Source organism: Hemiscyllium ocellatum, chromosome 33 (assembly GCF_020745735.1).
Source record: "Hemiscyllium ocellatum isolate sHemOce1 chromosome 33, sHemOce1.pat.X.cur, whole genome shotgun sequence".
NCBI lineage: Eukaryota > Metazoa > Chordata > Chondrichthyes > Orectolobiformes > Hemiscylliidae > Hemiscyllium > Hemiscyllium ocellatum.
In genome coordinates, this window is record NC_083433.1 from 21,127,532 (window position 1) to 21,155,229 (window position 27,698).

Sequence of the window (27,698 nt, forward strand, 5' to 3'; positions counted from 1 at the left end):
AGTCGGCAAATATGACCTCCACCGTTGGAGTATTAATGTGCTATCGCTTCTCGGCCTTTTGGCTTGGAATATGTGTAGTTTCTGTTCTTATCAGTTTAATCGCTGATATCTCCCGAAGGTGGGAGTGTTTGTATTAAATGGATTTTTGGAGCAGGGAGATGGCTTAAGGGCTTGCTCTGTCCTCTCCATGTATCAGCCTGGTATTGCAGTGTTTCCAGGAATGGTGCACCCAACGCTTACCCAAGTTCAAAAGCAGGTGAATGCAATGTGAATCTCTTGCCTTTGCTAGTTTGCCGTGTTGATGGCAGTCAGTGATTGTTGCATCTATTGTCTTTTCAGTTGCAGGAAACTATCGTCTTTTGTTACGGGTTTTCTGTCTTATGAACCTGCTCTGCAGTTACCTGATGAAGGTGCAGCACGCAGAAAGCCAGGACAGGGGTAACCCCAACGTGCTACAGGGAACATTCTGGAACCAGGGGCCTGCCAGGAAGGTAACTTGCCAATTTAAATGAATGGATTTGCCCTTGTCTGCCGTTTTGGGCTTCTGCGGTCGTTCTTGGAACGTATCCCACCGATGGTACGGCGGTGGCGGGGGGTGGGGTGACTGCTGTAATTTCAAAGAACCCCGTTGGGCTGAACCCTGGTGTTGTGGGATTTTTAACACAGTCAAATCAGGTTGTGGGATCCCATGACTCAGCCAATGTCAAATGGCTATCAGATCAGCCCCCACAGCCCCTTCCCAACCCCCCCGCCTCCCCCCCCACCCCCGAGGCAACAAATTTATCCTAATATTTTCTTGAACAAGAAAGAAATGTCTTTGGTCTGTTTCCTGAATAGAGTGAAACCCCCATCTCTGTTTGTTTCTTCGCAAACTACTGTACGGAAGCGACCTGCTTTAGTAGCTACGTCTGTACGTAAAGATTATTCACGCAGACGATCGCCCAAGGCTGGAACTGGCTTCAGCTCCCTGGTGCCACCAGGCAGCCGTACTAACCACTGATCCACTGTGCCACCCGTACGATTTGGAACGATTTGTCATCATTTGCGGTGCAAGTAGCGAAACAGTTGTCAGTTTGTCAACTGGGTCGGATTATAATGTTGTCAGCGATCTGCAGCAATGTGAACGGAGATGTCGAATCGAGCTGCTGGTGGTGATGAGGCGCGCTTGCAGCGTGACATGTTTACACGGGGAGATCAGCTCCCTCCCCATTCTCCAGAGAGTCGGATACAAGTAGAGAGGATATTGAGAGTGGACGATAAAGAAAGGGTGCACGGACGTAATTCGCTTTTCGCAACTTTTCGGATTGATGCGGAATGCCGAGGAGCAAATCCTGTACGTGAGGGAAACGATGATTGGCATTTATGGGCAAGCTACACCAACACAAGGGGAGGCAATGAATAGGATCTTTCCGTCAAGGCCAACATTTCTCACCCATGCCGAGATCAGCCTGGTGGTGAGCTGCTCTCTCGAACCGCTGCAGTCCAAGTGCTTTCGGTAGCCCCGCGATGCTGTTTGGGCGGGGATTCCCGATTTTGACCCGGTAACACCGGAGGAACAAAGACATATTTGCAATTCAGGACAGCGAGTGTCTCGGGGGGGGGGGGAGAACTTGCGAATGGTGGTGTTCCCGTGGATCTGCTGCCGTCATCCTTCGAGGCTGCGTTGGCCATGGGTTTGCAAGGTGCTGCCTGAGGAATTCTGGTGAATCTTGTAGATGCCGGGGGAATGAATGACCCTGCCGGGGAATGAATGACCCTGCCGCCGCCGCTGTCCCCGATCACCGGGAGAAACCTCTCTGCAGTCGACCTGACGTGCGGTGGCTCCGGCCCGTGCCATCTGATTGGTCGTCAGCGCGACCTGCGCGGCTACGTAACAGATGGAGAGAAAAGCACGGGGAAAGCACAGCGACTGCTGCAGAGTGATCTTCCGGTCTGGTTGGATATCTTGGAAGGAAGGTAGACGGTAAGGGAATAAAGGAACTTTGAATATCATCAAACTGATGGAAAGGATAGTCGGCAAATATGACCTCCACCGTTGGAGTATTAATGTGCTATCGCTTCTCGGCCTTTTGGCTTGGAATATGTGTAGTTTCTGTTCTTATCAGTTTAATCGCTGATATCTCCCGAAGGTGGGAGTGTTTGTATTAAATGGATTTTTGGAGCAGGGAGATGGCTTCAGGGCTTGCTCTGTCCTCTCCATGTATCAGCCTGGTATTGCAGTGTTTCCAGGAATGGTGCACCCAACGCTTACCCAAGTTCAAAAGCAGGTGAATGCAATGTGAATCTCTTGCCTTTGCTAGTTTGCCGTGTTGATGGCAGTCAGTGATTGTTGCATCTATTGTCTTTTCAGTTGCAGGAAACTATCGTCTTTTGTTACGGGTTTTCTGTCTTATGAACCTGCTCTGCAGTTACCTGATGAAGGTGCAGCACGCAGAAAGCCAGGACAGGGGTAACCCCAACGTGCTACAGGGAACATTCTGGAACCAGGGGCCTGCCAGGAAGGTAACTTGCCAATTTAAATGAATGGATTTGCCCTTGTCTGCCGTTTTGGGCTTCTGCGGTCGTTCTTGAAACGTATCCCACCGATGGTACGGCGGTGGCGGGGGGTGGGGTGACTGCTGTAATTTCAAAGAACCCCGTTGGGCTGAAACCTGGTGTTGTGGGATTTTTAACACAGTCAAATCAGGTTGTGGGATCCCATGACTCAGCCAATGTCAAATGGCTATCAGATCAGCCCCCACAGCCCCTTCCCAACCCCCCCGCCTCCCCCCCCACCCCCGAGGCAACAAATTTATCCTAATATTTTCTTGAACAAGAAAGAAATGTCTTTGGTCTGTTTCCTGAATAGAGTGAAACCCCCATCTCTGTTTGTTTCTTCGCAAACTACTGTACGGAAGCGACCTGCTTTAGTAGCTACGTCTGTACGTAAAGATTATTCACGCAGACGATCGCCCAAGGCTGGAACTGGCTTCAGCTCCCTGGTGCCACCAGGCAGCCGTACTAACCACTGATCCACTGTGCCACCCGTACGATTTGGAACGATTTGTCATCATTTGCGGTGCAAGTAGCGAAACAGTTGTCAGTTTGTCAACTGGGTCGGATTATAATGTTGTCAGCGATCTGCAGCAATGTGAACGGAGATGTCGAATCGAGCTGCTGGGGGTGATGAGGCGCGCTTGCAGCGTGACATGTTTACACGGGGAGATCAGCTCCCTCCCCATTCTCCAGAGAGTCGGATACAAGTAGAGAGGATATTGAGAGTGGACGATAAAGAAAGGGTGCACGGACGTAATTCGCTTTTCGCAACTTTTCGGATTGATGCGGAATGCCGAGGAGCGAATCCTGTACGTGAGGGAAACGATGATTGGCATTTATGGGCAAGCTACACCAACACAAGGGGAGGCAATGAATAGGATCTTTCCGTCAAGGCCAACATTTCTCGCCCATGCCGAGATCAGCCTGGTGGTGAGCTGCTCTCTCGAACCGCTGCAGTCCAAGTGCTGTCGGTAGCCCCGCGATGCTGTTTGGGCGGGGATTCCCGATTTTGACCCGGTAACACCGGAGGAACAAAGACATATTTGCAATTCAGGACAGCGAGTGTCTCGGGGGGGGGGGGAGAACTTGCGAATGGTGGTGTTCCCGTGGATCTGCTGCCGTCATCCTTCGAGGCTGCGTTGGCCATGGGTTTGCAAGGTGCTGCCTGAGGAATTCTGGTGAATCTTGTAGATGCCGGGGGAATGAATGACCCTGCCGGGGGAATGAATGACCCTGCCGCCGCCGCTGTCCCCGATCACCGGGAGAAACCTCTCTGCAGTCGACCTGACGTGCGGTGGCTCCGGCCCGTGCCATCTGATTGGTCGTCAGCGCGACCTACGCGGCTACGTAACAGATGGAGAGAAAAGCACGGGGAAAGCACAGCGACTGCTGCAGAGTGATCTTCCGGTCTGGTTGGATATCTTGGAAGGAAGGTAGACGGTAAGGGAATAAAGGAACTTTGAATATCATCAAACTGATGGAAAGGATAGTCGGCAAATATGACCTCCACCGTTGGAGTATTAATGTGCTATCGCTTCTCGGCCTTTTGGCTTGGAATATGTGTAGTTTCTGTTCTTATCAGTTTAATCGCTGATATCTCCCGAAGGTGGGAGTGTTTGTATTAAATGGATTTTTGGAGCAGGGAGATGGCTTAAGGGCTTGCTCTGTCCTCTCCATGTATCAGCCTGGTATTGCAGTGTTTCCAGGAATGGTGCACCCAACGCTTACCCAAGTTCAAAAGCAGGTGAATGCAATGTGAATCTCTTGCCTTTGCTAGTTTGCCGTGTTGATGGCAGTCAGTGATTGTTGCATCTATTGTCTTTTCAGTTGCAGGAAACTATCGTCTTTTGTTACGGGTTTTCTGTCTTATGAACCTGCTCTGCAGTTACCTGATGAAGGTGCAGCACGCAGAAAGCCAGGACAGGGGTAACCCCAACGTGCTACAGGGAACATTCTGGAACCAGGGGCCTGCCAGGAAGGTAACTTGCCAATTTAAATGAATGGATTTGCCCTTGTCTGCCGTTTTGGGCTTCTGCGGTCGTTCTTGAAACGTATCCCACCGATGGTACGGCGGTGGCGGGGGGTGGGGTGACTGCTGTAATTTCAAAGAACCCCGTTGGGCTGAAACCTGGTGTTGTGGGATTTTTAACACAGTCAAATCAGGTTGTGGGATCCCATGACTCAGCCAATGTCAAATGGCTATCAGATCAGCCCCCACAGCCCCTTCCCAACCCCCCCGCCTCCCCCCCCACCCCCGAGGCAACAAATTTATCCTAATATTTTCTTGAACAAGAAAGAAATGTCTTTGGTCTGTTTCCTGAATAGAGTGAAACCCCCATCTCTGTTTGTTTCTTCGCAAACTACTGTACGGAAGCGACCTGCTTTAGTAGCTACGTCTGTACGTAAAGATTATTCACGCAGACGATCGCCCAAGGCTGGAACTGGCTTCAGCTCCCTGGTGCCACCAGGCAGCCGTACTAACCACTGATCCACTGTGCCACCCGTACGATTTGGAACGATTTGTCATCATTTGCGGTGCAAGTAGCGAAACAGTTGTCAGTTTGTCAACTGGGTCGGATTATAATGTTGTCAGCGATCTGCAGCAATGTGAACGGAGATGTCGAATCGAGCTGCTGGGGGTGATGAGGCGCGCTTGCAGCGTGACATGTTTACACGGGGAGATCAGCTCCCTCCCCATTCTCCAGAGAGTCGGATACAAGTAGAGAGGATATTGAGAGTGGACGATAAAGAAAGGGTGCACGGACGTAATTCGCTTTTCGCAACTTTTCGGATTGATGCGGAATGCCGAGGAGCGAATCCTGTACGTGAGGGAAACGATGATTGGCATTTATGGGCAAGCTACACCAACACAAGGGGAGGCAATGAATAGGATCTTTCCGTCAAGGCCAACATTTCTCGCCCATGCCGAGATCAGCCTGGTGGTGAGCTGCTCTCTCGAACCGCTGCAGTCCAAGTGCTGTCGGTAGCCCCGCGATGCTGTTTGGGCGGGGATTCCCGATTTTGACCCGGTAACACCGGAGGAACAAAGACATATTTGCAATTCAGGACAGCGAGTGTCTCGGGGGGGGGGGGGAGGGGGGAGAACTTGCGAATGGTGGTGTTCCCGTGGATCTGCTGCCGTCATCCTTCGAGGCTGCGTTGGCCATGGGTTTGCAAGGTGCTGCCTGAGGAATTCTGGTGAATCTTGTAGATGCCGGGGGAATGAATGACCCTGCCGGGGGAATGAATGACCCTGCCGCCGCCGCTGTCCCCGATCACCGGGAGAAACCTCTCTGCAGTCGACCTGACGTGCGGTGGCTCCGGCCCGTGCCATCTGATTGGTCGTCAGCGCGACCTACGCGGCTACGTAACAGATGGAGAGAAAAGCACGGGGAAAGCACAGCGACTGCTGCAGAGTGATCTTCCGGTCTGGTTGGATATCTTGGAAGGAAGGTAGACGGTAAGGGAATAAAGGAACTTTGAATATCATCAAACTGATGGAAAGGATAGTCGGCAAATATGACCTCCACCGTTGGAGTATTAATGTGCTATCGCTTCTCGGCCTTTTGGCTTGGAATATGTGTAGTTTCTGTTCTTATCAGTTTAATCGCTGATATCTCCCGAAGGTGGGAGTGTTTGTATTAAATGGATTTTTGGAGCAGGGAGATGGCTTAAGGGCTTGCTCTGTCCTCTCCATGTATCAGCCTGGTATTGCAGTGTTTCCAGGAATGGTGCACCCAACGCTTACCCAAGTTCAAAAGCAGGTGAATGCAATGTGAATCTCTTGCCTTTGCTAGTTTGCCGTGTTGATGGCAGTCAGTGATTGTTGCATCTATTGTCTTTTCAGTTGCAGGAAACTATCGTCTTTTGTTACGGGTTTTCTGTCTTATGAACCTGCTCTGCAGTTACCTGATGAAGGTGCAGCACGCAGAAAGCCAGGACAGGGGTAACCCCAACGTGCTACAGGGAACATTCTGGAACCAGGGGCCTGCCAGGAAGGTAACTTGCCAATTTAAATGAATGGATTTGCCCTTGTCTGCCGTTTTGGGCTTCTGCGGTCGTTCTTGAAACGTATCCCACCGATGGTACGGCGGTGGCGGGGGGTGGGGTGACTGCTGTAATTTCAAAGAACCCCGTTGGGCTGAAACCTGGTGTTGTGGGATTTTTAACACAGTCAAATCAGGTTGTGGGATCCCATGACTCAGCCAATGTCAAATGGCTATCAGATCAGCCCCCACAGCCCCTTCCCAACCCCCCCGCCTCCCCCCCCACCCCCGAGGCAACAAATTTATCCTAATATTTTCTTGAACAAGAAAGAAATGTCTTTGGTCTGTTTCCTGAATAGAGTGAAACCCCCATCTCTGTTTGTTTCTTCGCAAACTACTGTACGGAAGCGACCTGCTTTAGTAGCTACGTCTGTACGTAAAGATTATTCACGCAGACGATCGCCCAAGGCTGGAACTGGCTTCAGCTCCCTGGTGCCACCAGGCAGCCGTACTAACCACTGATCCACTGTGCCACCCGTACGATTTGGAACGATTTGTCATCATTTGCGGTGCAAGTAGCGAAACAGTTGTCAGTTTGTCAACTGGGTCGGATTATAATGTTGTCAGCGATCTGCAGCAATGTGAACGGAGATGTCGAATCGAGCTGCTGGGGGTGATGAGGCGCGCTTGCAGCGTGACATGTTTACACGGGGAGATCAGCTCCCTCCCCATTCTCCAGAGAGTCGGATACAAGTAGAGAGGATATTGAGAGTGGACGATAAAGAAAGGGTGCACGGACGTAATTCGCTTTTCGCAACTTTTCGGATTGATGCGGAATGCCGAGGAGCGAATCCTGTACGTGAGGGAAACGATGATTGGCATTTATGGGCAAGCTACACCAACACAAGGGGAGGCAATGAATAGGATCTTTCCGTCAAGGCCAACATTTCTCGCCCATGCCGAGATCAGCCTGGTGGTGAGCTGCTCTCTCGAACCGCTGCAGTCCAAGTGCTGTCGGTAGCCCCGCGATGCTGTTTGGGCGGGGATTCCCGATTTTGACCCGGTAACACCGGAGGAACAAAGACATATTTGCAATTCAGGACAGCGAGTGTCTCGGGGGGGGGGGGGAGGGGGGAGAACTTGCGAATGGTGGTGTTCCCGTGGATCTGCTGCCGTCATCCTTCGAGGCTGCGTTGGCCATGGGTTTGCAAGGTGCTGCCTGAGGAATTCTGGTGAATCTTGTAGATGCCGGGGGAATGAATGACCCTGCCGCCGCCGCTGTCCCCGATCACCGGGAGAAACCTCTCTGCAGTCGACCTGACGTGCGGTGGCTCCGGCCCGTGCCATCTGATTGGTCGTCAGCGCGACCTACGCGGCTACGTAACAGATGGAGAGAAAAGCACGGGGAAAGCACAGCGACTGCTGCAGAGTGATCTTCCGGTCTGGTTGGATATCTTGGAAGGAAGGTAGACGGTAAGGGAATAAAGGAACTTTGAATATCATCAAACTGATGGAAAGGATAGTCGGCAAATATGACCTCCACCGTTGGAGTATTGATGTGCTATCGCTTCTCGGCCTTTTGGCTTGGAATATGTGTAGTTTCTGTTCTTATCAGTTTAATCGCTGATATCTCCCGAAGGTGGGAGTGTTTGTATTAAATGGATTTTTGGAGCAGGGAGATGGCTTAAGGGCTTGCTCTGTCCTCTCCATGTATCAGCCTGGTATTGCAGTGTTTCCAGGAATGGTGCACCCAACGCTTACCCAAGTTCAAAAGCAGGTGAATGCAATGTGAATCTCTTGCCTTTGCTAGTTTGCCGTGTTGATGGCAGTCAGTGATTGTTGCATCTATTGTCTTTTCAGTTGCAGGAAACTATCGTCTTTTGTTACGGGTTTTCTGTCTTATGAACCTGCTCTGCAGTTACCTGATGAAGGTGCAGCACGCAGAAAGCCAGGACAGGGGTAACCCCAACGTGCTACAGGGAACATTCTGGAACCAGGGGCCTGCCAGGAAGGTAACTTGCCAATTTAAATGAATGGATTTGCCCTTGTCTGCCGTTTTGGGCTTCTGCGGTCGTTCTTGGAACGTATCCCACCGATGGTACGGCGGTGGCGGGGGGTGGGGTGACTGCTGTAATTTCAAAGAACCCCGTTGGGCTGAACCCTGGTGTTGTGGGATTTTTAACACAGTCAAATCAGGTTGTGGGATCCCATGACTCAGCCAATGTCAAATGGCTATCAGATCAGCCCCCACAGCCCCTTCCCAACCCCCCCGCCTCCCCCCCCACCCCCGAGGCAACAAATTTATCCTAATATTTTCTTGAACAAGAAAGAAATGTCTTTGGTCTGTTTCCTGAATAGAGTGAAACCCCCATCTCTGTTTGTTTCTTCGCAAACTACTGTACGGAAGCGACCTGCTTTAGTAGCTACGTCTGTACGTAAAGATTATTCACGCAGACGATCGCCCAAGGCTGGAACTGGCTTCAGCTCCCTGGTGCCACCAGGCAGCCGTACTAACCACTGATCCACTGTGCCACCCGTACGATTTGGAACGATTTGTCATCATTTGCGGTGCAAGTAGCGAAACAGTTGTCAGTTTGTCAACTGGGTCGGATTATAATGTTGTCAGCGATCTGCAGCAATGTGAACGGAGATGTCGAATCGAGCTGCTGGTGGTGATGAGGCGCGCTTGCAGCGTGACATGTTTACACGGGGAGATCAGCTCCCTCCCCATTCTCCAGAGAGTCGGATACAAGTAGAGAGGATATTGAGAGTGGACGATAAAGAAAGGGTGCACGGACGTAATTCGCTTTTCGCAACTTTTCGGATTGATGCGGAATGCCGAGGAGCAAATCCTGTACGTGAGGGAAACGATGATTGGCATTTATGGGCAAGCTACACCAACACAAGGGGAGGCAATGAATAGGATCTTTCCGTCAAGGCCAACATTTCTCACCCATGCCGAGATCAGCCTGGTGGTGAGCTGCTCTCTCGAACCGCTGCAGTCCAAGTGCTGTCGGTAGCCCCGCGATGCTGTTTGGGCGGGGATTCCCGATTTTGACCCGGTAACACCGGAGGAACAAAGACATATTTGCAATTCAGGACAGCGAGTGTCTCGGGGGGGGGGGGGGGAGAACTTGCGAATGGTGGTGTTCCCGTGGATCTGCTGCCGTCATCCTTCGAGGCTGCGTTGGCCATGGGTTTGCAAGGTGCTGCCTGAGGAATTCTGGTGAATCTTGTAGATGCCGGGGGAATGAATGACCCTGCCGGGGGAATGAATGACCCTGCCGCCGCCGCTGTCCCCGATCACCGGGAGAAACCTCTCTGCAGTCGACCTGACGTGCGGTGGCTCCGGCCCGTGCCATCTGATTGGTCGTCAGCGCGACCTGCGCGGCTACGTAACAGATGGAGAGAAAAGCACGGGGAAAGCACAGCGACTGCTGCAGAGTGATCTTCCGGTCTGGTTGGATATCTTGGAAGGAAGGTAGACGGTAAGGGAATAAAGGAACTTTGAATATCATCAAACTGATGGAAAGGATAGTCGGCAAATATGACCTCCACCGTTGGAGTATTAATGTGCTATCGCTTCTCGGCCTTTTGGCTTGGAATATGTGTAGTTTCTGTTCTTATCAGTTTAATCGCTGATATCTCCCGAAGGTGGGAGTGTTTGCATTAAATGGATTTTTGGAGCAGGGAGATGGCTTCAGGGCTTGCTCTGTCCTCTCCATGTATCAGCCTGGTATTGCAGTGTTTCCAGGAATGGTGCACCCAACGCTTACCCAAGTTCAAAAGCAGGTGAATGCAATGTGAATCTCTTGCCTTTGCTAGTTTGCCGTGTTGATGGCAGTCAGTGATTGTTGCATCTATTGTCTTTTCAGTTGCAGGAAACTATCGTCTTTTGTTACGGGTTTTCTGTCTTATGAACCTGCTCTGCAGTTACCTGATGAAGGTGCAGCACGCAGAAAGCCAGGACAGGGGTAACCCCAACGTGCTACAGGGAACATTCTGGAACCAGGGGCCTGCCAGGAAGGTAACTTGCCAATTTAAATGAATGGATTTGCCCTTGTCTGCCGTTTTGGGCTTCTGCGGTCGTTCTTGAAACGTATCCCACCGATGGTACGGCGGTGGCGGGGGGTGGGGTGACTGCTGTAATTTCAAAGAACCCCGTTGGGCTGAAACCTGGTGTTGTGGGATTTTTAACACAGTCAAATCAGGTTGTGGGATCCCATGACTCAGCCAATGTCAAATGGCTATCAGATCAGCCCCCACAGCCCCTTCCCAACCCCCCCGCCTCCCCCCCCACCCCCGAGGCAACAAATTTATCCTAATATTTTCTTGAACAAGAAAGAAATGTCTTTGGTCTGTTTCCTGAATAGAGTGAAACCCCCATCTCTGTTTGTTTCTTCGCAAACTACTGTACGGAAGCGACCTGCTTTAGTAGCTACGTCTGTACGTAAAGATTATTCACGCAGACGATCGCCCAAGGCTGGAACTGGCTTCAGCTCCCTGGTGCCACCAGGCAGCCGTACTAACCACTGATCCACTGTGCCACCCGTACGATTTGGAACGATTTGTCATCATTTGCGGTGCAAGTAGCGAAACAGTTGTCAGTTTGTCAACTGGGTCGGATTATAATGTTGTCAGCGATCTGCAGCAATGTGAACGGAGATGTCGAATCGAGCTGCTGGGGGTGATGAGGCACGCTTGCAGCGTGACATGTTTACACGGGGAGATCAGCTCCCTCCCCATTCTCCAGAGAGTCGGATACAAGTAGAGAGGATATTGAGAGTGGACGATAAAGAAAGGGTGCACGGACGTAATTCGCTTTTCGCAACTTTTCGGATTGATGCGGAATGCCGAGGAGCGAATCCTGTACGTGAGGGAAACGATGATTGGCATTTATGGGCAAGCTACACCAACACAAGGGGAGGCAATGAATAGGATCTTTCCGTCAAGGCCAACATTTCTCGCCCATGCCGAGATCAGCCTGGTGGTGAGCTGCTCTCTCGAACCGCTGCAGTCCAAGTGCTGTCGGTAGCCCCGCGATGCTGTTTGGGCGGGGATTCCCGATTTTGACCCGGTAACACCGGAGGAACAAAGACATATTTGCAATTCAGGACAGCGAGTGTCTCGGGGGGGGGGGGGGAGGGGGGAGAACTTGCGAATGGTGGTGTTCCCGTGGATCTGCTGCCGTCATCCTTCGAGGCTGCGTTGGCCATGGGTTTGCAAGGTGCTGCCTGAGGAATTCTGGTGAATCTTGTAGATGCCGGGGGAATGAATGAATGACCCTGCCGCCGCCGCTGTCCCCGATCACCGGGAGAAACCTCTCTGCAGTCGACCTGACGTGCGGTGGCTCCGGCCCGTGCCATCTGATTGGTCGTCAGCGCGACCTACGCGGCTACGTAACAGATGGAGAGAAAAGCACGGGGAAAGCACAGCGACTGCTGCAGAGTGATCTTCCGGTCTGGTTGGATATCTTGGAAGGAAGGTAGACGGTAAGGGAATAAAGGAACTTTGAATATCATCAAACTGATGGAAAGGATAGTCGGCAAATATGACCTCCACCGTTGGAGTATTAATGTGCTATCGCTTCTCGGCCTTTTGGCTTGGAATATGTGTAGTTTCTGTTCTTATCAGTTTAATCGCTGATATCTCCCGAAGGTGGGAGTGTTTGTATTAAATGGATTTTTGGAGCAGGGAGATGGCTTAAGGGCTTGCTCTGTCCTCTCCATGTATCAGCCTGGTATTGCAGTGTTTCCAGGAATGGTGCACCCAACGCTTACCCAAGTTCAAAAGCAGGTGAATGCAATGTGAATCTCTTGCCTTTGCTAGTTTGCCGTGTTGATGGCAGTCAGTGATTGTTGCATCTATTGTCTTTTCAGTTGCAGGAAACTATCGTCTTTTGTTACGGGTTTTCTGTCTTATGAACCTGCTCTGCAGTTACCTGATGAAGGTGCAGCACGCAGAAAGCCAGGACAGGGGTAACCCCAACGTGCTACAGGGAACATTCTGGAACCAGGGGCCTGCCAGGAAGGTAACTTGCCAATTTAAATGAATGGATTTGCCCTTGTCTGCCGTTTTGGGCTTCTGCGGTCGTTCTTGAAACGTATCCCACCGATGGTACGGCGGTGGCGGGGGGTGGGGTGACTGCTGTAATTTCAAAGAACCCCGTTGGGCTGAAACCTGGTGTTGTGGGATTTTTAACACAGTCAAATCAGGTTGTGGGATCCCATGACTCAGCCAATGTCAAATGGCTATCAGATCAGCCCCCACAGCCCCTTCCCAACCCCCCCGCCTCCCCCCCCACCCCCGAGGCAACAAATTTATCCTAATATTTTCTTGAACAAGAAAGAAATGTCTTTGGTCTGTTTCCTGAATAGAGTGAAACCCCCATCTCTGTTTGTTTCTTCGCAAACTACTGTACGGAAGCGACCTGCTTTAGTAGCTACGTCTGTACGTAAAGATTATTCACGCAGACGATCGCCCAAGGCTGGAACTGGCTTCAGCTCCCTGGTGCCACCAGGCAGCCGTACTAACCACTGATCCACTGTGCCACCCGTACGATTTGGAACGATTTGTCATCATTTGCGGTGCAAGTAGCGAAACAGTTGTCAGTTTGTCAACTGGGTCGGATTATAATGTTGTCAGCGATCTGCAGCAATGTGAACGGAGATGTCGAATCGAGCTGCTGGGGGTGATGAGGCGCGCTTGCAGCGTGACATGTTTACACGGGGAGATCAGCTCCCTCCCCATTCTCCAGAGAGTCGGATACAAGTAGAGAGGATATTGAGAGTGGACGATAAAGAAAGGGTGCACGGACGTAATTCGCTTTTCGCAACTTTTCGGATTGATGCGGAATGCCGAGGAGCGAATCCTGTACGTGAGGGAAACGATGATTGGCATTTATGGGCAAGCTACACCAACACAAGGGGAGGCAATGAATAGGATCTTTCCGTCAAGGCCAACATTTCTCGCCCATGCCGAGATCAGCCTGGTGGTGAGCTGCTCTCTCGAACCGCTGCAGTCCAAGTGCTGTCGGTAGCCCCGCGATGCTGTTTGGGCGGGGATTCCCGATTTTGACCCGGTAACACCGGAGGAACAAAGACATATTTGCAATTCAGGACAGCGAGTGTCTCGGGGGGGGGGAGGGGGAGAACTTGCGAATGGTGGTGTTCCCGTGGATCTGCTGCCGTCATCCTTCGAGGCTGCGTTGGCCATGGGTTTGCAAGGTGCTGCCTGAGGAATTCTGGTGAATCTTGTAGATGCCGGGGGAATGAATGACCCTGCCGGGGGAATGAATGACCCTGCCGCCGCCGCTGTCCCCGATCACCGGGAGAAACCTCTCTGCAGTCGACCTGACGTGCGGTGGCTCCGGCCCGTGCCATCTGATTGGTCGTCAGCGCGACCTACGCGGCTACGTAACAGATGGAGAGAAAAGCACGGGGAAAGCACAGCGACTGCTGCAGAGTGATCTTCCGGTCTGGTTGGATATCTTGGAAGGAAGGTAGACGGTAAGGGAATAAAGGAACTTTGAATATCATCAAACTGATGGAAAGGATAGTCGGCAAATATGACCTCCACCGTTGGAGTATTAATGTGCTATCGCTTCTCGGCCTTTTGGCTTGGAATATGTGTAGTTCCTGAGGTCCAGAGGAAGAGATTCTGCTCGAGAGCTGCAGGTTCGACGCTGCAGAAGTGCGCTGGCGGGAGAAAAACCAAGGGGTTCGTGTTGCGAGTCGTTGGAGCTGCTGGAGACCATCGCTGGATCGTGATTGGCCGCTGGAGGATCGTTTGGTTGTGCTGACCTGCTCTTGGTGGATCTTTATGCTGGCTTCGGCCTAACGCCAATTCAGGTATCAGCCAACCTCAGAGCTATGGCCTCAGCAGCCGCTCGCAGCCCTGGCCAGGGCATTCGCAACACAGTCAGGGTGACTGTGAAGAAGGTGGAGGAGCACACACCGGTCGATCGGACGGTGTTTGTGAAGAAGGTTTTGCTGGAGTGCTGTGGGTTTGCAGCAGCGGACGTGTACTGCCTGCAGGATTTCCCTGGGGCAGGCTACTTCGACGTGACCTTCAGGAGCGTGAAGCATTGTGAGCAGCTCCTGAAGGTCTTCAAGGAGAAGGAAGGGGAACCTCTGTTCTCCATCTTGTCGGCGGTCCCGTTGTGTGTGCTTCCTGCGCAGAGGAGTCGGGTTGTGACAATCCAAATGTACAACCCTTACGTCCCAGCGGCAGATGTTCTCACCTTCTTGAAGAGGTATGTCCAGGTGGAAGGCGAAAGCACCGATGTGGTCGATCCTTTCGGGATCTGGACCAGTAAGCGGCAGGTCAAGGTAACCCTGAGGGTCGATGGCAGCGGGAACATCCTCCACCCACCCTCCAGCTTCGCCATCGGAGGAAGCAGAGGTTACCTGACGTACGCAGGGCAGCCGAAGGTGTGCCGAACCTGCGGGAGGTCAGGCCACATGGCGTCCGACTGTAAGGTGACTGTATGCCGAAATTGCAAACAGGAAGGCCACCTGACCAAGGATTGCAAGGAGGCCAAGAACTGTAACCTGTGCGGAGAGGCGGGCCACATGTACAAGGCCTGTCCAAGACGAGGAGCCGCCACTTACGCACAGATGGCCAGAGGTGGCAACACGAGCCGGGGACCGCCAAAGCCCAGCAGGGCACCACAAGATAGCACGGAAACGGTGCCTGGAGACACCCAGAAGGAAGAGCAGGCGGTAGCGGAGCAGACGGCAGACAGCGGGGAGGTACAGCAGCCGATCCAAGCTCCTTCAAGGCAGACGGAGGAAATGGAAGAGGAGGAATCAAAGGAGGCAGATGACTGGATCACAGTCAGAAATAGGAAGAGGAAACCTGTCTCGGGCCCCAAAGCCACCCAGAGAAGGGGGAAACGACACCTCCAAGCCGAGGATACAGGCAGCTCTTCTGATGGTGAGGACGGGCGCAAGAAGGGTCGCCACCAGAGGAAGAGACAGAGCGCCATGGGGAGAAAGGAGGGCAGCACCACCCAAGAAGGGAAAGACGATCCCTCTGTGGGGATGGGTAAAGGCCTCCCCCTACCCGGTGAGAACCAAGAGGTGTCCACCGGCCCACAGCTCCAGGTAACTGGGAGCAGCGGTCCTGTGACAGCCCCACTGTCAGATGGAGAACTGGACGGTGCGGACCCTGGGCTTGACACAAAGACACCGGAGCGGGGAAATGGCTCCAGCGTGGAGCCGGACAGCTACCTCAGCCCTGGGATGGTCCAGCAGTTTGCCGTCACCACGGGGATGCACGCAGCTACCCCAGAGGAGCAAGACCAGCAGCAAATGGACACTATTAACCTTGTAAATTGTTAAAATGGGGTTTAAAGTTGCCAGCATCAATGTGCGTAGCATCAAATCGGCTACGCGATGTGTTTCAACGATGGCCTTCCTGGCCAGCGTTAAAGCCGACCTCCTGTTTCTGCAGGAGTGTGGGATACCGCACCTCAGCAGCTACAGGAGATGGTCGAGCTTGTGGGCCCATGGGCAGTCAGTTTGGTCGGGGGCAACGATAGCCGCGCCTCCGGCCTGGGTATCCTGTTGCGAGGAAGCAACTTCACCATCTCCGAGGTTAAGGAGGTGGTGGGCGGGCGCCTCCTCGTCGCCGACGTTATGTACAGGAATGCTCCCCTGAGACTGATCAATGTGTACGCCCCAGTGGGTAAGAGTGAACGGTTGGCCGTCCTGCAGCAGCTTCCACTGTTGCTGGCTACGTCCAGGCCGGTCATTCTGGCCGGAGACTTCAACTGTATCATTGATGCAGATGGACGATCCGGCGGGGGGGACAGTAAACTGGACGCCACGTCCAGAGCCCTGATGGACGCGGTAAAAGATGCCAAGCTGCACGACGTCTTCAGCACCCCTGCAGACGGAGCGCAGCGTAGATACACCTGGTCACGGGCAGACGGGTCTATCCGCTCAAGGATAGATTACCTGTTTGTGTCCCGAACGCTCTCGGTCAGATCCACCGACGTCAAGCCGGTGTTCTTCTCTGACCACTGCCTCCTGCTGGCCGACTGTCACCTACAGGACGAGCAGCGGGCGGGTAAGGGAACGTGGAAGCTGAACACTAAGCTGTTGACCCCGGGAAACATTGAGGAGCTCAAGAGGGACTACGCAGGTTGGAGAACCGTGAAGCCCCTCTTTGAGTCTCCAGCAGACTGGTGGGAAACAGTTAAAGGGAACATCAAGAGGTTCTTCATCCTCAAAGGTGTTCAGGAGGCGAGAGAGAGGCGGGGAAAACTGTCCCAGCTCCAGGAAAGTATGCAGAACCTGCTCCTGCTGCAGACGATGGGGGTCGATGTCACGGAGGACCTCAAGGAGGTGAAGGGCCAGCAAGCCTCGCTCTTTGCCTCAGAGGCCTCCAAGATAATCTTCCGGTCCAGGGTCCGCTCGGTGGAGCAGGACGAGACGTGCTCACGTTTCTTCTTCCAGAAGGTGCACAAAGAGAGCTCTGTGCTCAGCAGCCTGAAGGAAGAAGACGGCTCGACAACGTCATCTCAGGCTGACGTCATGAGGATCAGTAAATCCTTCTATGCCAGTCTGTATGACGCGAAGCCGACCGACAGCGCGGCCTCCCAGTCGTTCCTGTCGTCTATCACGGAGGTCTTAGACGACAGAACACGCGAGAGGCTGGACCAGCCGCTATCTCTGGACGAGCTGACCAAGGCCCTCGAGTCCTTCGAAAAGAATAAAACTCCCGGAAGCGATGGCTTACCGGTCGAGCTCTATTCCGCTCTGTGGGACTTGATTGGCCAGGACCTGCTGGAGGTGTATGTCAGTATGCTTCGGGCAGGTACCATGAGCGAATCCATGAGGAAAGGCATCATCACCCTCATCTATAAGCGGAAGGGGGAGAGCGAGGAACTCAAAAATTGGAGACCGATCACACTGTTGAATGCAGATTACAAAATCCTGTCAAAGGTAATTGCCAACCGGGTCAGGTCTGCTCTGGGGTCGGTGATTCACCCTGACCAAACCTGTGCTGTGCCAGGCAGGAAGATCGCTGAGAGTCTCGCACTCCTCAGGGATACGATCGCCTACGTGCAGGACAGAGGGTTGGACGCCTGCCTGATCAGCCTGGACCAGGAGAAAGCCTTTGACAGGATATCACACATGTATATGAGAGATGTTCTCTCCAAAATGGGCTTTGGGGAGGGAATCTGCAATTGGATCAGACTGCTCTACACCAACATTGTCAGTGCAGTCTCAATCAATGGGTGGGAATCAGATAGCTTCCCAGTCAGATCTGGAGTAAGGCAGGGCTGCCCTCTCTCTCCTGCCTTGTTTGTGTGCTGCATAGAGCCATTTGCCGAGTCCATCAGGAAGGATGCGAGCCTGAGAGGGGTGACTATTCCGGGCAGCGGGGGCCTGCAGGTTAAGGCCTCCCTGTACATGGATGACGTCGCCGTTTTCTGCTCGGATCCGCTGTCCGTGCGCAGACTCATGTGCATTTGTGACCAGTTCGAACGGGCCTCGGGGGCCAAGGTAAACCGAGGCAAGAGCGAGGCCATGCTCTTCGGGAACTGGGCCGACCAATCCTCGATCCCCTTCACCGTCAGGACCGACCACCTGAAGGTGCTGGGTATTTGGTTCGGGGGGGCTGGGGCGTGCGCCAAGTCTTGGGAGGAGCGTATCAGTAAAGTGAGGCAGAAACTGGGCAGATGGAGGCTACGGTCGCTCTCCATCACGGGAAAAAACCTGGTCATCAGGTGTGAGGCACTGTCATTGCTGTTGTACGTGGCACAGGTCTGGCCTATTCCCAGAACCTGCGCCGCTGCAGTCGTCCGGGCCATCTTCCAGTTCATATGGAGTTCAAAGATGGACCGGGTCCGAAGGGACTCACTGTACAAAGATCTGGGCAACGGGGGAAAAAATACACCCAATGCCACCCTCACCCTGATGGCCACCTTTGTGTGTGGCTGCATCAAGCTGTGCGTGGATCCCCGGTACGCAAACACCAAGTGTCACTACGTACTGAGGTTCTACCTGTCCCCGGTGTTGCGAAGGATGGGCCTGGCCTCGCTGCCGCGGAACGCTCCGAGTAGTTGGACCGTTCCGTACCACCTGTCCTTCGTGGAGAAATTTCTGAAGAAAAACACCTTTGACCACAAGTCCATCAGGAAGTGGTCAGCACGTAGCGTCCTCGAGACCCTTCGGGAAAAGGAGAGGGCGGATCCTGTTGAGTGGTTCCCTGAGCAGACTGTCAAAGCAATTTGGCAGAATGCCTCATCGCCAGAACTTTCCAACAAGCACCAAGACATGGCTTGGCTGGTGGTGAGAAGGGCTCTACCTGTGAGATCGTTTATGCACGCCCGGACTCTCAGCCGCACCGCACGCTGCCCTCGAAGCGGCTGCGGGGGGGACGAGACTGTCACACACCTCCTTCTGGAATGTGCCTATGCAGAGGAAGTCTGGAGAGGAATGCAGTGGTATTTGTCGAGGTTCGTCCCGAGCAGCGCCGTGACGCGGGACTCCGTGCTCTACGGCCTGTTCCCCGGGACGCACACCGAGACGAACATCAACTGCGCCTGGAGGATCATCAACTCGGTGAAGGTCGCTCTCTGGGCGGTCCGAAACCTGTTGATCTTCCAGCTGAAGGAGTTGACCCCGACTGAGTGTTGCAGACTGGCACATTCCAAGGTCCAGGACTACGTGTTGAGGGACGCGCTGAAGCTTGGGGCAGCTGCCGCCAAGGCGCGGTGGGGAAAGACCACCGTTTAACATCTGCCTGTCGATAGAAAAGCAGGGGGCCCATGCAGTCATTTGGGCTCTGCTGTCGCCTCAGCTCAATATATGAGTGAGAGATGCACTGATCTGTATGGAATAATGACAATTCGGAGCTGTGTATGTAAATGTGGAAATATGAATGGCATTACCTAATGTACAGTGTATCAAATTATTCTATGCATATTTTATGAATAAAGTATATTTTTGAAATAAAAAAAAAAGTTTCTGTTCTTATCAGTTTAATCGCTGATATCTCCCGAAGGTGGGAGTGTTTGTATTAAATGGATTTTTGGAGCAGGGAGATGGCTTAAGGGCTTGCTCTGTCCTCTCCATGTATCAGCCTGGTATTGCAGTGTTTCCAGGAATGGTGCACCCAACGCTTACCCAAGTTCAAAAGCAGGTGAATGCAATGTGAATCTCTTGCCTTTGCTAGTTTGCCGTGTTGATGGCAGTCAGTGATTGTTGCATCTATTGTCTTTTCAGTTGCAGGAAACTATCGTCTTTTGTTACGGGTTTTCTGTCTTATGAACCTGCTCTGCAGTTACCTGATGAAGGTGCAGCACGCAGAAAGCCAGGACAGGGGTAACCCCAACGTGCTACAGGGAACATTCTGGAACCAGGGGCCTGCCAGGAAGGTAACTTGCCAATTTAAATGAATGGATTTGCCCTTGTCTGCCGTTTTGGGCTTCTGCGGTCGTTCTTGAAACGTATCCCACCGATGGTACGGCGGTGGCGGGGGGTGGGGTGACTGCTGTAATTTCAAAGAACCCCGTTGGGCTGAAACCTGGTGTTGTGGGATTTTTAACACAGTCAAATCAGGTTGTGGGATCCCATGACTCAGCCAATGTCAAATGGCTATCAGATCAGCCCCCACAGCCCCTTCCCAACCCCCCCGCCTCCCCCCCCACCCCGAGGCAACAAATTTATCCTAATATTTTCTTGAACAAGAAAGAAATGTCTTTGGTCTGTTTCCTGAATAGAGTGAAACCCCCATCTCTGTTTGTTTCTTCGCAAACTACTGTACGGAAGCGACCTGCTTTAGTAGCTACGTCTGTACGTAAAGATTATTCACGCAGACGATCGCCCAAGGCTGGAACTGGCTTCAGCTCCCTGGTGCCACCAGGCAGCCGTACTAACCACTGATCCACTGTGCCACCCGTACGATTTGGAACGATTTGTCATCATTTGCGGTGCAAGTAGCGAAACAGTTGTCAGTTTGTCAACTGGGTCGGATTATAATGTTGTCAGCGATCTGCAGCAATGTGAACGGAGATGTCGAATCGAGCTGCTGGGGGTGATGAGGCGCGCTTGCAGCGTGACATGTTTACACGGGGAGATCAGCTCCCTCCCCATTCTCCACAGAGAGTCGGATACAAGTAGAGAGGATATTGAGAGTGGACGATAAAGAAAGGGTGCACGGACGTAATTCGCTTTTCGCAACTTTTCGGATTGATGCGGAATGCCGAGGAGCGAATCCTGTACGTGAGGGAAACGATGATTGGCATTTATGGGCAAGCTACACCAACACAAGGGGAGGCAATGAATAGGATCTTTCCGTCAAGGCCAACATTTCTCGCCCATGCCGAGATCAGCCTGGTGGTGAGCTGCTCTCTCGAACCGCTGCAGTCCAAGTGCTGTCGGTAGCCCCGCGATGCTGTTTGGGCGGGGATTCCCGATTTTGACCCGGTAACACCGGAGGAACAAAGACATATTTGCAATTCAGGACAGCGAGTGTCTCGGGGGGGGGGGGAGGGGGCAGAACTTGCGAATGGTGGTGTTCCCGTGGATCTGCTGCCGTCATCCTTCGAGGCTGCGTTGGCCATGGGTTTGCAAGGTGCTGCCTGAGGAATTCTGGTGAATCTTGTAGATGCCGGGGGAATGAATGACCCTGCCGGGGGAATGAATGACCCTGCCGCCGCCGCTGTCCCCGATCACCGGGAGAAACCTCTCTGCAGTCGACCTGACGTGCGGTGGCTCCGGCCCGTGCCATCTGATTGGTCGTCAGCGCGACCTACGCGGCTACGTAACAGATGGAGAGAAAAGCACGGGGAAAGCACAGCGACTGCTGCAGAGTGATCTTCCGGTCTGGTTGGATATCTTGGAAGGAAGGTAGACGGTAAGGGAATAAAGGAACTTTGAATATCATCAAACTGATGGAAAGGATAGTCGGCAAATATGACCTCCACCGTTGGAGTATTAATGTGCTATCGCTTCTCGGCCTTTTGGCTTGGAATATGTGTAGTTCCTGAGGTCCAGAGGAAGAGATTCTGCTCGAGAGCTGCAGGTTCGACGCTGCAGAAGTGCGCTGGCGGGAGAAAAACCAAGGGGTTCGTGTTGCGAGTCGTTGGAGCTGCTGGAGACCATCGCTGGATCGTGATTGGCCGCTGGAGGATCGTTTGGTTGTGCTGACCTGCTCTTGGTGGATCTTTATGCTGGCTTCGGCCTAACGCCAATTCAGGTATCAGCCAACCTCAGAGCTATGGCCTCAGCAGCCGCTCGCAGCCCTGGCCAGGGCATTCGCAACACAGTCAGGGTGACTGTGAAGAAGGTGGAGGAGCACACACCGGTCGATCGGACGGTGTTTGTGAAGAAGGTTTTGCTGGAGTGCTGTGGGTTTGCAGCAGCGGACGTGTACTGCCTGCAGGATTTCCCTGGGGCAGGCTACTTCGACGTGACCTTCAGGAGCGTGAAGCATTGTGAGCAGCTCCTGAAGGTCTTCAAGGAGAAGGAAGGGGAACCTCTGTTCTCCATCTTGTCGGCGGTCCCGTTGTGTGTGCTTCCTGCGCAGAGGAGTCGGGTTGTGACAATCCAAATGTACAACCCTTACGTCCCAGCGGCAGATGTTCTCACCTTCTTGAAGAGGTATGTCCAGGTGGAAGGCGAAAGCACCGATGTGGTCGATCCTTTCGGGATCTGGACCAGTAAGCGGCAGGTCAAGGTAACCCTGAGGGTCGATGGCAGCGGGAACATCCTCCACCCACCCTCCAGCTTCGCCATCGGAGGAAGCAGAGGTTACCTGACGTACGCAGGGCAGCCGAAGGTGTGCCGAACCTGCGGGAGGTCAGGCCACATGGCGGCCGACTGTAAGGTGACTGTATGCCGAAATTGCAAACAGGAAGGCCACCTGACCAAGGATTGCAAGGAGGCCAAGAACTGTAACCTGTGCGGAGAGGCGGGCCACATGTACAAGGCCTGTCCAAGACGAGGAGCCGCCACTTACGCACAGATGGCCAGAGGTGGCAACACGAGCCGGGGACCGCCAAAGCCCAGCAGGGCACCACAAGATAGCACGGAAACGGTGCCTGGAGACACCCAGAAGGAAGAGCAGGCGGTAGCGGAGCAGACGGCAGACAGCGGGGAGGTACAGCAGCCGATCCAAGCTCCTTCAAGGCAGACGGAGGAAATGGAAGAGGAGGAATCAAAGGAGGCAGATGACTGGATCACAGTCAGAAATAGGAAGAGGAAACCTGTCTCGGGCCCCAAAGCCACCCAGAGAAGGGGGAAACGACACCTCCAAGCCGAGGATACAGGCAGCTCTTCTGATGGTGAGGACGGGCGCAAGAAGGGTCGCCACCAGAGGAAGAGACAGAGCGCCATGGGGAGAAAGGAGGGCAGCACCACCCAAGAAGGGAAAGACGATCCCTCTGTGGGGATGGGTAAAGGCCTCCCCCTACCCGGTGAGAACCAAGAGGTGTCCACCGGCCCACAGCTCCAGGTAACTGGGAGCAGCGGTCCTGTGACAGCCCCACTGTCAGATGGAGAACTGGACGGTGCGGACCCTGGGCTTGACACAAAGACACCGGAGCGGGGAAATGGCTCCAGCGTGGAGCCGGACAGCTACCTCAGCCCTGGGATGGTCCAGCAGTTTGCCGTCACCACGGGGATGCACGCAGCTACCCCAGAGGAGCAAGACCAGCAGCAAATGGACACTATTAACCTTGTAAATTGTTAAAATGGGGTTTAAAGTTGCCAGCATCAATGTGCGTAGCATCAAATCGGCTACGCGATGTGTTTCAACGATGGCCTTCCTGGCCAGCGTTAAAGCCGACCTCCTGTTTCTGCAGGAGTGTGGGATACCGCACCTCAGCAGCTACAGGAGATGGTCGAGCTTGTGGGCCCATGGGCAGTCAGTTTGGTCGGGGGGCAACGATAGCCGCGCCTCCGGCCTGGGTATCCTGTTGCGAGGAAGCAACTTCACCATCTCCGAGGTTAAGGAGGTGGTGGGCGGGCGCCTCCTCGTCGCCGACGTTATGTACAGGAATGCTCCCCTGAGACTGATCAATGTGTACGCCCCAGTGGGTAAGAGTGAACGGTTGGCCGTCCTGCAGCAGCTTCCACTGTTGCTGGCTACGTCCAGGCCGGTCATTCTGGCCGGAGACTTCAACTGTATCATTGATGCAGATGGACGATCCGGCGGGGGGGACAGTAAACTGGACGCCACGTCCAGAGCCCTGATGGACGCGGTAAAAGATGCCAAGCTGCACGACGTCTTCAGCACCCCTGCAGACGGAGCGCAGCGTAGATACACCTGGTCACGGGCAGACGGGTCTATCCGCTCAAGGATAGATTACCTGTTTGTGTCCCGAACGCTCTCGGTCAGATCCACCGACGTCAAGCCGGTGTTCTTCTCTGACCACTGCCTCCTGCTGGCCGACTGTCACCTACAGGACGAGCAGCGGGCGGGTAAGGGAACGTGGAAGCTGAACACTAAGCTGTTGACCCCGGGAAACATTGAGGAGCTCAAGAGGGACTACGCAGGTTGGAGAACCGTGAAGCCCCTCTTTGAGTCTCCAGCAGACTGGTGGGAAACAGTTAAAGGGAACATCAAGAGGTTCTTCATCCTCAAAGGTGTTCAGGAGGCGAGAGAGAGGCGGGGAAAACTGTCCCAGCTCCAGGAAAGTATGCAGAACCTGCTCCTGCTGCAGACGATGGGGGTCGATGTCACGGAGGACCTCAAGGAGGTGAAGGGCCAGCAAGCCTCGCTCTTTGCCTCAGAGGCCTCCAAGATAATCTTCCGGTCCAGGGTCCGCTCGGTGGAGCAGGACGAGACGTGCTCACGTTTCTTCTTCCAGAAGGTGCACAAAGAGAGCTCTGTGCTCAGCAGCCTGAAGGAAGAAGACGGCTCGACAACGTCATCTCAGGCTGACGTCATGAGGATCAGTAAATCCTTCTATGCCAGTCTGTATGACGCGAAGCCGACCGACAGCGCGGCCTCCCAGTCGTTCCTGTCGTCTATCACGGAGGTCTTAGACGACAGAACACGCGAGAGGCTGGACCAGCCGCTATCTCTGGACGAGCTGACCAAGGCCCTCGAGTCCTTCGAAAAGAATAAAACTCCCGGAAGCGATGGCTTACCGGTCGAGCTCTATTCCGCTCTGTGGGACTTGATTGGCCAGGACCTGCTGGAGGTGTATGTCAGTATGCTTCGGGCAGGTACCATGAGCGAATCCATGAGGAAAGGCATCATCACCCTCATCTATAAGCGGAAGGGGGAGAGCGAGGAACTCAAAAATTGGAGACCGATCACACTGTTGAATGCAGATTACAAAATCCTGTCAAAGGTAATTGCCAACCGGGTCAGGTCTGCTCTGGGGTCGGTGATTCACCCTGACCAAACCTGTGCTGTGCCAGGCAGGAAGATCGCTGAGAGTCTCGCACTCCTCAGGGATACGATCGCCTACGTGCAGGACAGAGGGTTGGACGCCTGCCTGATCAGCCTGGACCAGGAGAAAGCCTTTGACAGGATATCACACATGTATATGAGAGATGTTCTCTCCAAAATGGGCTTTGGGGAGGGAATCTGCAATTGGATCAGACTGCTCTACACCAACATTGTCAGTGCAGTCTCAATCAATGGGTGGGAATCAGATAGCTTCCCAGTCAGATCTGGAGTAAGGCAGGGCTGCCCTCTCTCTCCTGCCTTGTTTGTGTGCTGCATAGAGCCATTTGCCGAGTCCATCAGGAAGGATGCGAGCCTGAGAGGGGTGACTATTCCGGGCAGCGGGGGCCTGCAGGTTAAGGCCTCCCTGTACATGGATGACGTCGCCGTTTTCTGCTCGGATCCGCTGTCCGTGCGCAGACTCATGTGCATTTGTGACCAGTTCGAACGGGCCTCGGGGGCCAAGGTAAACCGAGGCAAGAGCGAGGCCATGCTCTTCGGGAACTGGGCCGACCAATCCTCGATCCCCTTCACCGTCAGGACCGACCACCTGAAGGTGCTGGGTATTTGGTTCGGGGGGGCTGGGGCGTGCGCCAAGTCTTGGGAGGAGCGTATCAGTAAAGTGAGGCAGAAACTGGGCAGATGGAGGCTACGGTCGCTCTCCATCACGGGAAAAAACCTGGTCATCAGGTGTGAGGCACTGTCATTGCTGTTGTACGTGGCACAGGTCTGGCCTATTCCCAGAACCTGCGCCGCTGCAGTCGTCCGGGCCATCTTCCAGTTCATATGGAGTTCAAAGATGGACCGGGTCCGAAGGGACTCACTGTACAAAGATCTGGGCAACGGGGGAAAAAATACACCCAATGCCACCCTCACCCTGATGGCCACCTTTGTGTGTGGCTGCATCAAGCTGTGCGTGGATCCCCGGTACGCAAACACCAAGTGTCACTACGTACTGAGGTTCTACCTGTCCCCGGTGTTGCGAAGGATGGGCCTGGCCTCGCTGCCGCGGAACGCTCCGAGTAGTTGGACCGTTCCGTACCACCTGTCCTTCGTGGAGAAATTTCTGAAGAAAAACACCTTTGACCACAAGTCCATCAGGAAGTGGTCAGCACGTAGCGTCCTCGAGACCCTTCGGGAAAAGGAGAGGGCGGATCCTGTTGAGTGGTTCCCTGAGCAGACTGTCAAAGCAATTTGGCAGAATGCCTCATCGCCAGAACTTTCCAACAAGCACCAAGACATGGCTTGGCTGGTGGTGAGAAGGGCTCTACCTGTGAGATCGTTTATGCACGCCCGGACTCTCAGCCGCACCGCACGCTGCCCTCGAAGCGGCTGCGGGGGGGACGAGACTGTCACACACCTCCTTCTGGAATGTGCCTATGCAGAGGAAGTCTGGAGAGGAATGCAGTGGTATTTGTCGAGGTTCGTCCCGAGCAGCGCCGTGACGCGGGACTCCGTGCTCTACGGCCTGTTCCCCGGGACGCACACCGAGACGAACATCAACTGCGCCTGGAGGATCATCAACTCGGTGAAGGTCGCTCTCTGGGCGGTCCGAAACCTGTTGATCTTCCAGCTGAAGGAGTTGACCCCGACTGAGTGTTGCAGACTGGCACATTCCAAGGTCCAGGACTACGTGTTGAGGGACGCGCTGAAGCTTGGGGCAGCTGCCGCCAAGGCGCGGTGGGGAAAGACCACCGTTTAACATCTGCCTGTCGATAGAAAAGCAGGGGGCCCATGCAGTCATTTGGGCTCTGCTGTCGCCTCAGCTCAATATATGAGTGAGAGATGCACTGATCTGTATGGAATAATGACAATTCGGAGCTGTGTATGTAAATGTGGAAATATGAATGGCATTACCTAATGTACAGTGTATCAAATTATTCTATGCATATTTTATGAATAAAGTATATTTTTGAAATAAAAAAAAAGTTTCTGTTCTTATCAGTTTAATCGCTGATATCTCCCGAAGGTGGGAGTGTTTGTATTAAATGGATTTTTGGAGCAGGGAGATGGCTTAAGGGCTTGCTCTGTCCTCTCCATGTATCAGCCTGGTATTGCAGTGTTTCCAGGAATGGTGCACCCAACGCTTACCCAAGTTCAAAAGCAGGTGAATGCAATGTGAATCTCTTGCCTTTGCTAGTTTGCCGTGTTGATGGCAGTCAGTGATTGTTGCATCTATTGTCTTTTCAGTTGCAGGAAACTATCGTCTTTTGTTACGGGTTTTCTGTCTTATGAACCTGCTCTGCAGTTACCTGATGAAGGTGCAGCACGCAGAAAGCCAGGACAGGGGTAACCCCAACGTGCTACAGGGAACATTCTGGAACCAGGGGCCTGCCAGGAAGGTAACTTGCCAATTTAAATGAATGGATTTGCCCTTGTCTGCCGTTTTGGGCTTCTGCGGTCGTTCTTGGAACGTATCCCACCGATGGTACGGCGGTGGCGGGGGGTGGGGTGACTGCTGTAATTTCAAAGAACCCCGTTGGGCTGAAACCTGGTGTTGTGGGATTTTTAACACAGTCAAATCAGGTTGTGGGATCCCATGACTCAGCCAATGTCAAATGGCTATCAGATCAGCCCCCACAGCCCCTTCCCAACCCCCCCGCCTCCCCCCCCACCCCCGAGGCAACAAATTTATCCTAATATTTTCTTGAACAAGAAAGAAATGTCTTTGGTCTGTTTCCTGAATAGAGTGAAACCCCCATCTCTGTTTGTTTCTTCGCAAACTACTGTACGGAAGCGACCTGCTTTAGTAGCTACGTC

The 27,698-nt window shown here is 53.4% G+C and overlaps 7 non-coding genes and 2 pseudogenes across 7 annotated transcripts; all 9 read left to right on the forward strand.

The window, feature by feature from the left end:
• Window positions 1-42: 42 nt before the first annotated feature.
• Window positions 43-234, forward strand: LOC132831760 (U2 spliceosomal RNA). Its single transcript, XR_009646712.1, has one exon. It is a non-coding gene; the product is annotated as a U2 spliceosomal RNA (small nuclear RNA).
• Window positions 235-2,053: 1,819 nt separating this feature from the next.
• LOC132831877 (U2 spliceosomal RNA) lies at window positions 2,054-2,245 on the forward strand. Its single transcript, XR_009646827.1, has one exon. It is a non-coding gene; the product is annotated as a U2 spliceosomal RNA (small nuclear RNA).
• Window positions 2,246-4,065: 1,820 nt separating this feature from the next.
• On the forward strand, window positions 4,066-4,257 carry LOC132831761 (U2 spliceosomal RNA). Its single transcript, XR_009646713.1, has one exon. It is a non-coding gene; the product is annotated as a U2 spliceosomal RNA (small nuclear RNA).
• A 1,828-nt stretch (window positions 4,258-6,085) lies between these two features.
• Window positions 6,086-6,277, forward strand: LOC132831762 (U2 spliceosomal RNA). The gene has a single exon (XR_009646714.1). It is a non-coding gene; the product is annotated as a U2 spliceosomal RNA (small nuclear RNA).
• A 1,807-nt stretch (window positions 6,278-8,084) lies between these two features.
• LOC132831763 (U2 spliceosomal RNA) lies at window positions 8,085-8,276 on the forward strand. The gene has a single exon (XR_009646715.1). It is a non-coding gene; the product is annotated as a U2 spliceosomal RNA (small nuclear RNA).
• Window positions 8,277-10,099: 1,823 nt separating this feature from the next.
• On the forward strand, window positions 10,100-10,291 carry LOC132831881 (U2 spliceosomal RNA). Its single transcript, XR_009646831.1, has one exon. It is a non-coding gene; the product is annotated as a U2 spliceosomal RNA (small nuclear RNA).
• Window positions 10,292-12,103: 1,812 nt separating this feature from the next.
• LOC132831765 (U2 spliceosomal RNA) lies at window positions 12,104-12,295 on the forward strand. The gene has a single exon (XR_009646717.1). It is a non-coding gene; the product is annotated as a U2 spliceosomal RNA (small nuclear RNA).
• Window positions 12,296-19,477: 7,182 nt separating this feature from the next.
• Window positions 19,478-19,657, forward strand: LOC132831934 (U2 spliceosomal RNA; annotated as a pseudogene).
• A 7,187-nt stretch (window positions 19,658-26,844) lies between these two features.
• LOC132831933 (U2 spliceosomal RNA) lies at window positions 26,845-27,023 on the forward strand (annotated as a pseudogene).
• The last annotated feature ends 675 nt before the right edge of the window (window positions 27,024-27,698 follow it).